The following is a 13,144-nucleotide window of genomic DNA, read 5'->3' as shown; positions in this document are numbered from 1 at the left end:
GCACGAGACCACAAGCATCCCAAGACATGTTTCAGCCTTGTTGCGCATCATCAGTGAGGAGTAACTTGGGTCTCTAGTCCCAGCAGGCAAGGGACCCACGTCTGGGCATATCCTTTCCACTCGGGGTTACAATAGCAAAACAAAAGAGTTGATGGCTGGAAGGTTTAGAATAAATCTTGACCTCTGGCATTGCTCTGGGCAACCCTCCAGACCATCGTTCTTCTCCTGCCAAGCCATTACAAAATGGGAAAGACCATATGCAAATCAGGCTTGGTCCCACCCCCAAAGGGGTAGTCCAGCCCGAACTGCTAGGTCACATCCCTTTTGCACGAGATCACAAGCATCCCCAGACATGTTTCAGCCTTGTTGGGCAACATCAGTGAGGAGTAGCTTGGGTCTCTAGGCCCAGCAGGCAAGGGACCCACGTCTGGGCATACCCTTCCCACTCGGGGTGACAATAGCAAAACAAAAGAGTTGATGGCTGGAAGGTTTATAATAAATCTTGACCTCTGGCATTGCTCTGGGCAACCCTCCAGACCATCGTACTTCGCCTGCCAAGCCATTACAAAAGGGGAAAGACCATATGCAAATCAGGCTTTGTCCCACCCCAAAGGGGTAGACCAGCCCAAACTGCTAGGTCACATCCCTTTTGCACGAGACCACAAGCATCCCAAGACATGTTTCAGCCTTGTTGGGCATCATCAGTGAGGAGTAGCTTGGGTCTCTAGTCCCAGCAGGCATGGGACCCACGTCTGGGCATATCCTTTCCACTCGGGGTTACAATAGCAAAACAAAAGAGTTGATGGCTGGAAGGTTTAGAATAAATCTTGACCTCTGGCATTGCTCTGGGCAACCCTCCAGACCATCGTTCTTCTCCTGCCAAGCCATTACAAAATGGGAAAGACCATATGCAAATCAGGCTTGGTCCCACCCCCAAAGGGGTAGTCCAGCCCGAACTGCTAGGTCACATCCCTTTTGCACGAGATCACAAGCATCCCCAGACATGTTTCAGCCTTGTTGGGCAACATCAGTGAGGAGTAGCTTGGGTCTCTAGGCCCAGCAGGCAAGGGACCCACGTCTGGGCATACCCTTCCCACTCGGGGTGACAATAGCAAAACAAAAGAGTTGATGGCTGGAAGGTTTAGAATAACTCTTGACCTCTGGCATTGCTCTGGGCAACCCACTAGACCATCGTTCTTCGCCTGCCAAGCCATTACAAAAGGGGAAAGACCATATGCAAATCAGGCTTGTTCCCACCCCGAAAAGGGTAGTCCAGCCCGAACTGCTAGGTCACAGCCCTTTTGCACAAGACCACAAGCATAATCAGACATGTTTCAGCCTTGTTGGGCGTCATCAGTGAGGAGTAGCTTGGGTCTCTAGGCCCAGCAGGCAAGGGAGCCACGTCTGGGCATACCCTTCCCACTCGGGGTGACAATAGCAAAACAAAAGAGTTTATGGCTGGAAGGTTTAGGATAAAACGTGAACTCTGGCATTGCTCTGGGCAACCTTCCAGACCATTGTTCTTCGCCTGCCAAGCCATTACAAAAGGGGAAAGACCATATGCAAATCAGGCTTGGTCCCACCCCCAAAGGGGTAGTCCAGCCCGAACTACTAGGTCACATCCCTTTTGCACGAGACCACAAGCATCCCCAGACATGTTTCAGCATTGTTGGGCGTCATCAGTGATGCGTAGCTTGGGTCTCTAGGCTCAGCAGGCAAGGGACCCACGTCTGGGCATACCCTTCCCACTCGGGGTGACCATAGCAAAACAAAAGAGTTGATGGCTGGAAGGTTTATAATAAATCTTGAATTCTGGCATTGCTCTGGGCAACCCTCCAGACCATCGCTCTTCGCCTCCCAAGCCATTACAAAAGGGGAAAGACCATATGTAAATCAGGCTTGGTCCCACCCCCAAAGGGGTAGTCCAGCCGGAACTACTAGGTCACATCCGTTTTGCACGAGACCACAAGCATCCGCAGACATGTTTTAGCCTTGTTGGGCGTCATCAGTGAGGAGTAGCTTGGGTCTCTAGGCCCAGCAGGAAAGGGACCCATGTCTGGGCATACCCTTCCCACTCGGGGTGACAATAGCAAAACAAAAGAGTTGATGGCTGGTAGGTTTAGAATAACTCTTGACCTCTGGCATTGCTCTGGGCAACCCTCCAGACCATTGTTCTTCGCCTGCCAAGCCATTACAAAAGGGGGAAGACCATATGCAAATCAGGCTTGGTCCCACCCCCAAAGGGGTAGTCCAGCCCGAACTGCTAGGTCACATCCATTTTGCACGAGACCACAAGCATCCCCAGACATGTTTCAGCCTTGTTGGGCGTCATCAGTGAGGAGTAGCTTGACAATAGCAAAACAAAAGAGTTTATGGCGGGAAGGTTTAGAATAAATCTTGACCTCTGGCATTGCTCTGGGCAACACTCCAGACCATCGTTCTTCGCCTGCCAAGCCATTACAAAAGGGGAAAGACCATATGCAAATCAGGCTTGGTCCCACCCCCAAAAGGGTAGTCCAGCCCGAACTGCTAGGTCACATCCCTTTTGCACGAGACCACAAGCATCCCCAGACATGTTTCAGCCTTGTTGGGCATCATCAGTGATGCGTAGCTTGGGTCTCTAGGCTCAGCAGGCAAGGGACCCACGTCTGGGCATACCCTTCCCACTCGGGGTGACCATAGCAAAACAAAAGAGTTGATGGCTGGAAGGTTTATAATAAATCTTGAATTCTGGCATTGCTCTGGGCAACCCTCCAGACCATCGCTCTTCGCCTCCCAAGCCATTACAAAAGGGGAAAGACCATATGTAAATCAGGCTTGGTCCCACCCCCAAAGGGGTAGTCCAGCCGGAACTACTAGTTCACATCCGTTTTGCACGAGACCACAAGCATCCCCAGACATGTTTCAGCCTTGTTGGGCGTCATCAGTGAGGAGTAGCTTGACAATAGCAAAACAAAAGAGTTTATGGCGGGAAGGTTTAGAATAAATCTTGACCTCTGGCATTGCTCTGGGCAACCCTCCAGACCATCGTTCTTCGCCTGCCAAGTCATTACAAAAGGGGAAAGACCATATGCAAATCAGGCTTGGTCCCACCCCCAAAAGGGTAGTCCAGCCCGAACTGCTAGGTCACATCCCTTTTGCACGAGACCACAAGCATCCCCAGACATGTTTCAGCCTTGACGGGCGTCATCATGTTGGAGTAACTTGGGTCTCTAGGCCCAGCAGGCAAGGGACCCACATCTGGGCATACCCTTCCCACTCGGGTGACAATAGAAAAACAAAAGAGTTGATGGTTGGAAGGTTTAGAATAAATCTTGACCTCTTGTATTGCTCTGGGCAACCCTCCAGACCATTGTTCTTCGCCTGCCAAGTCATTACAAAAGGGCAAAGACCATATGCAAATCAGGCTTGCTCCCACCCCCAAAGGGGTAGTCCAGCCCGAACTGCTAGGTCACATCCCTTTTGCACGAGACCACACGCATCCCCAGACATGTTTCAGCCTTGTTGGGCGTCATCAGTGAGGAGCAGCTTGGATCTCTAGGCCCAGTAGGCAAGGCACCCACGTCTGGGCATACCCTTCCCACTCTGGTGACAATAGCAAAACAAAAGAGTTGATGGCTGGAAGGTTTAGATTAAATCTTGACCTCTGGCATTGCTCTGGGCAATCCTCCAGACCATTGTTCTTCACCTGCCAAGACATTACAAAAGGGGAAAGACCATATGCAAATCAGGCTTGGTCCCACCCCCAAAGGGGTAGTCCAGCCCGAACTGCTAGGTCACATCCCTTTTGCACGAGACCACAAGCATCCCCAGACATGTTTCAGCCTTTTTGGGCGTCATCAGTGAGGAGTAGCTTGGGTCTCTAGGCCCAGCAGGCAAGGGAGCCACGTCTGGGCAAACCCCACTCGGGGCGACAATAGCAAAATAAAAGAGTTGATGGTTGGAAGGTTTAGGACAAATCTTGACCTCTGGCATTGCTCTGGGCAACCCTCCAGACCATCGTTCTTTGCCTGCCAAGCCATTACAAAAGGGGAAAGAACATATGCAAATCAGGCTTTGTCCCACCCCAAAGGGGTAGACCAGCCCAAACTGCTAGGTCACATCCCTTTTGCACGAGACCACAAGCATCCCAAGACATGTTTCAGCCTTGTTGGGCATCATCAGTGAGGAGTAGCTTGGGTCTCTAGTCCCAGCAGGCAAGGGACCCACGTCTGGGCATATCCTTTCCACTCGGGGTTACAATAGCAAAACAAAAGAGTTGATGGCTGGAAGGTTTAGAATAAATCTTGACCTCTGGCATTGCTCTGGGCAACCCTCCAGACCATCGTTCTTCTCCTGCCAAGCCATTACAAAATGGGAAAGACCATATGCAAATCAGGCTTGGTCCCACCCCCAAAGGGGTAGTCCAGCCCGAACTGCTAGGTCACATCCCTTTTGCACGAGATCACAAGCATCCCCAGACATGTTTCAGCCTTGTTGGGCAACATCAGTGAGGAGTAGCTTGGGTCTCTAGGCCCAGCAGGCAAGGGACCCACGTCTGGGCATACCCTTCCCACTCGGGGTGACAATAGCAAAACAAAAGAGTTGATGGCTGGAAGGTTTATAATAAATCTTGACCTCTGGCATTGCTCTGGGCAACCCTCCAGACCATCGTACTTCGCCTGCCAAGCCATTACAAAAGGGGAAAGACCATATGCAAATCAGGCTTTGTCCCACCCCAAAGGGGTAGACCAGCCCAAACTGCTAGGTCACATCCCTTTTGCACGAGACCACAAGCATCCCAAGACATGTTTCAGCCTTGTTGGGCATCATCAGTGAGGAGTAGCTTGGGTCTCTAGTCCCAGCAGGCATGGGACCCACGTCTGGGCATATCCTTTCCACTCGGGGTTACAATAGCAAAACAAAAGAGTTGATGGCTGGAAGGTTTAGAATAAATCTTGACCTCTGGCATTGCTCTGGGCAACCCTCCAGACCATCGTTCTTCTCCTGCCAAGCCATTACAAAATGGGAAAGACCATATGCAAATCAGGCTTGGTCCCACCCCAAAGGGGTAGTCCAGCCCGAACTGCTAGGTCACATCCCTTTTGCACGAGATCACAAGCATCCCCAGACATGTTTCAGCCTTGTTGGGCAACATCAGTGAGGAGTAGCTTGGGTCTCTAGGCCCAGCAGGCAAGGGACCCACGTCTGGGCATACCCTTCCCACTCGGGGTGACAATAGCAAAACAAAAGGTTGATGGCTGGAAGGTTTATAATAAATCTTGACCTCTGGCATTGCTCTGGGCAACCCTCCAGACCATCGTACTTCGCCTGCCAAGCCATTACAAAAGGGGAAAGACCATATGCAAATCAGGCTTGGTCCCACCCCCAAAGGGGTAGTCCAGCCCAAACTGCTAGGTCACATCCCTTTTGCACGAGACCACAAGCATCCCCAGACATGTTTCAGCCTTGTTGGGCGTCATCAGTGAGGAGTAGCTTGGGTCTCTAGGCCCAGCAGGAAAGGGACCCATGTCTGAGCATACCCTTCCCACTCGGGGTGACAATAGCAAAACAAAAGAGTTGATGGCTGGAAGGTTTAGAATAACTCTTGACCTCTGGCATTGCTCTGGGCAACCCACTAGACCATCGTTCTTCGCCTGCCAAGCCATTACAAAAGGGGAAAGACCATATGCAAATCAGGCTTGTTCCCACCCCGAAAAGGGTAGTCCAGCCCGAACTGCTAGGTCACAGCCCTTTTGCACAAGACCACAAGCATAATCAGACATGTTTCAGCCTTGTTGGGCGTCATCAGTGAGGAGTAGCTTGGGTCTCTAGGCCCAGCAGGCAAGGGAGCCACGTCTGGGCATACCCTTCCCACTCGGGGTGACAATAGCAAAACAAAAGAGTTTATGGCTGGAAGGTTTAGGATAAAACGTGAACTCTGGCATTGCTCTGGGCAACCTTCCAGACCATTGTTCTTCGCCTGCCAAGCCATTACAAAAGGGGAAAGACCATATGCAAATCAGGCTTGGTCCCACCCCCAAAGGGGTAGTCCAGCCCGAACTACTAGGTCACATCCCTTTTGCACGAGACCACAAGCATCCCCAGACATGTTTCAGCCTTGTTGGGCGTCATCAGTGATGCGTAGCTTGGGTCTCTAGGCTCAGCAGGCAAGGGACCCACGTCTGGGCATACCCTTCCCACTCGGGGTGACCATAGCAAAACAAAAGAGTTGATGGCTGGAAGGTTTATAATAAATCTTGAATTCTGGCATTGCTCTGGGCAACCCTCCAGACCATCGCTCTTCGCCTCCCAAGCCATTACAAAAGGGGAAAGACCATATGTAAATCAGGCTTGGTCCCACCCCCAAAGGGGTAGTCCAGCCGGAACTACTAGGTCACATCCGTTTTGCACGAGACCACAAGCATCCGCAGACATGTTTTAGCCTTGTTGGTCGTCATCAGTGAGGAGTAGCTTGGGTCTCTAGGCCCAGCAGGAAAGGGACCCATGTCTGGGCATACCCTTCCCACTCGGGGTGACAATAGCAAAACAAAAGAGTTGATGGCTGGTAGGTTTAGAATAACTCTTGACCTCTGGCATTGCTCTGGGCAACCCTCCAGACCATTGTTCTTCGCCTGCCAAGCCATTACAAAAGGGGGAAGACCATATGCAAATCAGGCTTGGTCCCACCCCCAAAGGGGTAGTACAGCCCGAACTGCTAGGTCACATCCATTTTGCACGAGACCACAAGCATCCCCAGACATGTTTCAGACTTGTTGGGCGTCATCAGTGAGGAGTAGCTTGACAATAGCAAAACAAAAGAGTTTATGGCGGGAAGGTTTAGAATAAATCTTGACCTCTGGCATTGCTCTGGGCAACACTCCAGACCATCGTTCTTCGCCTGCCAAGCCATTACAAAAGGGGAAAGACCATATGCAAATCAGGCTTGGTCCCACCCCCAAAAGGGTAGTCCAGCCCGAACTGCTAGGTCACATCCCTTTTGCACGAGACCACAAGCATCCCCAGACATGTTTCAGCCTTGTTGGGCATCATCAGTGATGCGTAGCTTGGGTCTCTAGGCTCAGCAGGCAAGGGACCCACGTCTGGGCATACCCTTCCCACTCGGGGTGACCATAGCAAAACAAAAGAGTTGATGGCTGGAAGGTTTATAATAAATCTTGAATTCTGGCATTGCTCTGGGCAACCCTCCAGACCATCGCTCTTCGCCTCCCAAGCCATTACAAAAGGGGAAAGACCATATGTAAATCAGGCTTGGTCCCACCCCCAAAGGGGTAGTCCAGCCGGAACTACTAGGTCACATCCGTTTTGCACGAGACCACAAGCATCCCCAGACATGTTTCAGCCTTGTTGGGCGTCATCAGTGAGGAGTAGCTTGACAATAGCAAAACAAAAGAGTTTATGGCGGGAAGGTTTAGAATAAATCTTGACCTCTGGCATTGCTCTGGGCAACCCTCCAGACCATCGTTCTTCGCCTGCCAAGTCATTACAAAAGGGGAAAGACCATATGCAAATCAGGCTTGGTCCCACCCCCAAAAGGGTAGTCCAGCCCGAACTGCTAGGTCACATCCCTTTTGCACGAGACCACAAGCATCCCCAGACATGTTTCAGCCTTGACGGGCGTCATCATGTTGGAGTAACTTGGGTCTCTAGGCCCAGCAGGCAAGGGACCCATATCTGGGCATACCCTTCCCACTCGGGTGACAATAGAAAAACAAAAGAGTTGATGGTTGGAAGGTTTAGAATAAATCTTGACCTCTTGTATTGCTCTGGGCAACCCTCCAGACCATTGTTCTTCGCCTGCCAAGTCATTACAAAAGGGCAAAGACCATATGAAAATCAGGCTTGCTCCCACCCCCAAAGGGGTAGTCCAGCCCGAACTGCTAGGTCACATCCCTTTTGCACGAGACCACACGCATCCCCAGACATGTTTCAGCCTTGTTGGGCGTCATCAGTGAGGAGCAGCTTGGATCTCTAGGCCCAGTAGGCAAGGCACCCACGTCTGGGCATGCCCTTCCCACTCTGGTGACAATAGCAAAACAAAAGAGTTGATGGCTGGAAGGTTTAGATTAAATCTTGACCTCTGGCATTACTCTGGGCAACCCTCCAGACCACCGTTCTTCGCCTGCCAAGACATTACAAAAGGGGACAGAGCATATGCAAATCAGGCTTGGCCCCACCCCCAAAGGGGTAGTCCAGCCCGAACTGCTAGGTCACATCCATTTTGCACGAAACCACAAGCATCCCCAGACATGTTTCAGCCTTTTTGGGCGTCATCAGTGAGGAGTAGCTTGGGTCTCTAGGCCCAGCAGGCAAGGGAGCCACGTCTGGGCAAACCCCACTCGGGGCGACAATAGCAAAATAAAAGAGTTGATGGTTGGAAGGTTTAGGACAAATCTTGACCTCTGGCATTGCTCTGGGCAACCCTCCAGACCATCGTTCTTTGCCTGCCAAGCCATTACAAAAGGGGAAAGACCATATGCAAATCAGGCTTTGTCCCACCCCAAAGGGGTAGACCAGCCCAAACTGCTAGGTCACATCCCTTTTGCACGAGACCACAAGCATCCCAAGACATGTTTCAGCCTTGTTGGGCATCATCAGTGAGGAGTAGCTTGGGTCTCTAGTCCCAGCAGGCAAGGGACCCACGTCTGGCCATACCCTTCCCACTCATGGTGACAATAGCAAAACAAAAGAGTTGATGGTTGGAAGGTTTAGGACAAATCTTGACCTCTGGCATTGCTCTGGGCAACCCTCCAGATCATCGTTCTTCGCCTGCCAAGCCATTACAAAAGGGGAAAGACCATATGCAAATCAGGCTTGGTCCCACCCCCAAAGGGGTAGTCCAGCCCGAACTGCTAGCTCACATCCCTTTTGCACGAGACCACAAGCATCCCCAGACATGTTTCAGCCTTGTTGGGCGTCATCCGGTTGGAGTAGCTTAGGTCCCTAGGCCCAGCAGGCAAGGGACCCACATCTGGGCATACCCTTCCCACTCGGGGTGACAATAGCAAAACAAAAGAGTTGATGGCTAGAAGGTTTAGAATAACTCTTGACCTCTGGCATTGGTCTGGGCAACCCTCCAGACCATCGTTCTTTGCCTGCCAAGCCATTACAAAAGGGGAAAGACCATATGCAAAGCAGGCTTGCTCCCACCCCCAAAGGGGTAGTCCAGCCTGAACTGCTAGGACACATCACTTTTGCACGAGACCCCAATCATCCCCAGACATGTTTCAGCCTTGTTGGGCGTCATCAGTGAGGAGTAGCTTGGGTCTCTAGGCCCAGCAGATAAGGGACCCACGTCTGGGCATACCCTTCCCACTCGGGGTGACAATAGAAAAACAAAAGAGTTGATGGCTGGAAGGTTTAGAATAAATCTTGACCTCTGGTATTGCTCTGGGCAACCCTCCAGACCATTGTTCTTCGCCTGCCAAGTCATTACAAAAGGGGAAAGACCATATGCAAATCAGGCTTGCTCCCAGCCCCAAAGGGGTAGTCCAGCCCGAACTGCTAGGTCACATCCCTTTTGCACGAGACCACAAGCATCCCCAGACATGTTTCAGCCTTGTTGGGCGTCATCAGTGAGGAGCAGCTTGGGTCTCTAGGCCCAGTAGGCAAGGCAGCCACGTCTGGGCATACCCTTCCCACTCTGGTGACAATAGCAAAACACAAGAGTTGATGGCTGGAAGGTTTAGATTAAATCTTGACCTCTGGCATTGCTCTGGGCAACCCTCCAGACCATCGTTCTTCACCTGCCAAGACATTACAAAAGGGGAAAGACCATATGCAAATCAGGCTTGGTCCCACCCCCAAAGGGGTAGTCCAGCCCGAACTGCTAGGTCACATCCATTTTGCACGAAACCACAAGCATCCCCAGACATGTTTCAGCCTTTTTGGGCGTCATCAGTGAGGAGTAGCTTGGGTCTCTAGGCCCAGCAGGCAAGGGAGCCACGTCTGGGCAAACCCCACTCGGGGCGACAATAGCAAAATAAAAGAGTTGATGGTTGGAAGGTTTAGGACAAATCTTGACCTCTGGCATTGCTCTGGGCAACCCTCCAGACCATCGTTCTTTGCCTGCCAAGCCATTACAAAAGGGGAAAGACCATATGCAAATCAGGCTTTGTCCCACCCCAAAGGGGTAGACCAGCCCAAACTGCTAGGTCACATCCCTTTTGCACGAGACCACAAGCATCCCAAGACATGTTTCAGCCTTGTTGGGCATCATCAGTGAGGAGTAGCTTGGGTCTCTAGTCCCAGCAGGCAAGGGACCCACGTCTGGGCATATCCTTTCCACTCGGGGTTACAATAGCAAAACAAAAGAGTTGATGGGTGGAAGGTTTAGAATAAATCTTGACCTCTGGCATTGCTCTGGGCAACCCTCCAGACCATCGTTCTTCTCCTGCCAAGCCATTACAAAATGGGAAAGACCATATGCAAATCAGGCTTGGTCCCACCCCCAAAGGGGTAGTCCAGCCCGAACTGCTAGGTCACATTCCTTTTGCACGAGATCACAAGCATCCCCAGACATGTTTCAGCCTTGTTGGGCAACATCAGTGAGGAGTAGCTTGGGTCTCTAGGCCCAGCAGGCAAGGGACCCACGTCTGGGCATAACCTTCCCACTCGGGGTGACAATAGCAAAACAAAAGAGTTGATGGCTGGAAGGTTTATAATAAATCTTGACCTCTGGCATTGCTCTGGGCAACCCTCCAGACCATCGTACTTCGCCTGCCAAGCCATTACAAAAGGGGAAAGACCATATGCAAATCAGGCTTGGTCCCACCCCCAAAGGGGTAGTCCAGCCCAAACTGCTAGGTCACATCCCTTGTCCACGAGACCACAAGCATCCCCAGACATGTTTCAGCCTTGTTGGGCGTCATCAGTGAGGAGTAGCTTGGGTCTCTAGGCCCAGCAGGAAAGGGACCCATGTCTGAGCATACCCTTCCCACTCGGGGTGACAATAGCAAAACAAAAGAGTTGATGGCTGGAAGGTTTAGAATAACTCTTGACCTCTGGCATTGCTCTGGGCAACCCACTAGACCATCGTTCTTCGCCTGCCAAGCCATTACAAAAGGGGAAAGACCATATGCAAATCAGGCTTGGTCCCACCCCCAAAGGGGTAGTCCAGCCCGAACTGCTGGGTCACATCCCTTTTGCACAAGACCACAAGCATACCCAGACATGTTTCAGCCTTGTTGGGCGTCATCAGTGAGGAGTAGCTTGGGTCTCTAGGCCCAGCAGGCAAGGGAGCCACGTCTGGGCATACCCTTCCCACTCGGGGTGACAATAGCAAAACAAAAGAGTTTATGGCTGGAAGGTTTAGGATAAAACGTGAACTCTGGCATTGCTCTGGGCAACCCTCCAGACCATTGTTCTTCGCCTGCCAAGCCATTACAAAAGGGGAAAGACCATATGCAAATCAGGCTTGGTCCCACCCCCAAAGGGGTAGTCCTGCCCGAACTGCTAGGTCACATCCCTTTTGCACGAGACCACAAGCATCCCCAGACATGTTTCAGCCTTGTTGGGCGTCATCAGTGATGCGTAGCTTGGGTCTCTAAGCTCAGCAGGCAAGGGACCCACGTCTGGGCATACCCTTCCCACTCGGGGTGACCATAGCAAAACAAAAGAGTTGATGGCTGGAAGGTTTATAATAAATCTTGAATTCTGGCATTGCTCTGGGCAACCCTCCAGACCATCCCTCTTCGCCTCCCAAGCCATTACAAAAGGGGAAAGACCATATGTAAATCAGGCTTGGTCCCACCCCCAAAGGGGTAGTCCAGCCGGAACTGCTAGGTCACATCCGTTTTGCACGAGACCACAAGCATCCCCAGACATGTTTCAGCCTTGTTGGGCGTCATCAGTGAGGAGTAGCTTGGGTCTCTAGGCCCAGCAGGAAAGGGACCCATGTCTGGGCATACCCTTCCCACTCGGGGTGACAATAGCAAAACAAAAGAGTTGATGGCTGGTAGGTTTAGAATAACTCTTGACCTCTGGCATTGCTCTGGGCAACCCTCCAGACCATTGTTCTTCGCCTGCCAAGCCATTACAAAAGGGGAAAGACCATATGCAAATCAGGTTTGGTCCCACCCCCAAAGGGGTAGTCCAGCCCGAACTGCTAGGTCACATCCCTTTTGCACGAGACCACAAGCATCCCCAGACATGTTTCAGCCTTGTTGGACGTCATCAGTGAGGAGTAGCTTGACAATAGCAAAACAAAAGAGTTTATGGCGGGAAGGTTTAGAATAATTCTTGACCTCTGGCATTGCTCTGGGCAACCCTCCAGACCATCGTTCTTTGCCTGCCAAGCCATTACAAAAGGGGAAAGACCGTATGCAAATCAGGCTTGGTCCCACCCCCAAAGGGGTAGTCCAGCCCGAACTGCTAGCTCACATCCCTTTTGCACGAGACCACAAGCATCCCCAGACATGTTTCAGCCTTGTTGGGCGTCATCAGGTTGGAGTAGCTTAGGTCTCTAGGCCCAGCAGGCAAGGGACCCACATCTGGGCATACCCTTCCCACTCGGGGTGACAATAGCAAAACAAAAGAGTTGATGGCTGGAAGGTTTAGAATAACTCTTGACCTCTGGCATTGGTCTGGGCAACCCTCCAGACCATCGTTCTTTGCCTGCCAAGCAATTACAAAAGGGGAAAGACCATATGCAAATCAGGCTTGGCCCCACCCCCAAAGGGGTAGTCCAGCCTGAACTGCTAGGACACATCACTTTTGCACGAGACCCCAATCATCCCCAGACATGTTTCAGCCTTGTTGGGCGTCATCAGTGAGGAGTAGCTTGGGTCTCTAGGCCCAGCAGATAAGGGACCCACGTCTGGGCATACCCTTCCCACTCGGGGTGACAATAGAAAAACAAAAGAGTTGATGGCTGGAAGGTTTAGAATAAATCTTGACCTCTGGCACTTCTCTGGGCATCCCTCCAGACCATCGTTCTTCGCCTGCCAAGCCATTACAAAAGGGGAAAGACCATCTGCAAATCAGACTTGGTCCCACCCCCAAAGGGGTAGTCCAGCCCAAACTGCTAGGTCACATCCCTTTTGCACGAGACCACAAGCATCTCCAGACATGTTTCAGCCTTGTTGGGCATCATCAGTGAGGAGTAGCTTGGGTCTCTAGGCCCAGCAGGCAAGGTACCCACGTC

This window comes from Ambystoma mexicanum, chromosome 1q, assembly GCF_040938575.1.
Source record: "Ambystoma mexicanum isolate Mex_15411 chromosome 1q, UKY_AmexF1_1, whole genome shotgun sequence".
NCBI lineage: Eukaryota > Metazoa > Chordata > Amphibia > Caudata > Ambystomatidae > Ambystoma > Ambystoma mexicanum.
The sequence above is the reverse complement of the archived record's forward strand: the minus strand, read 5'-3'. Positions refer to the sequence as shown.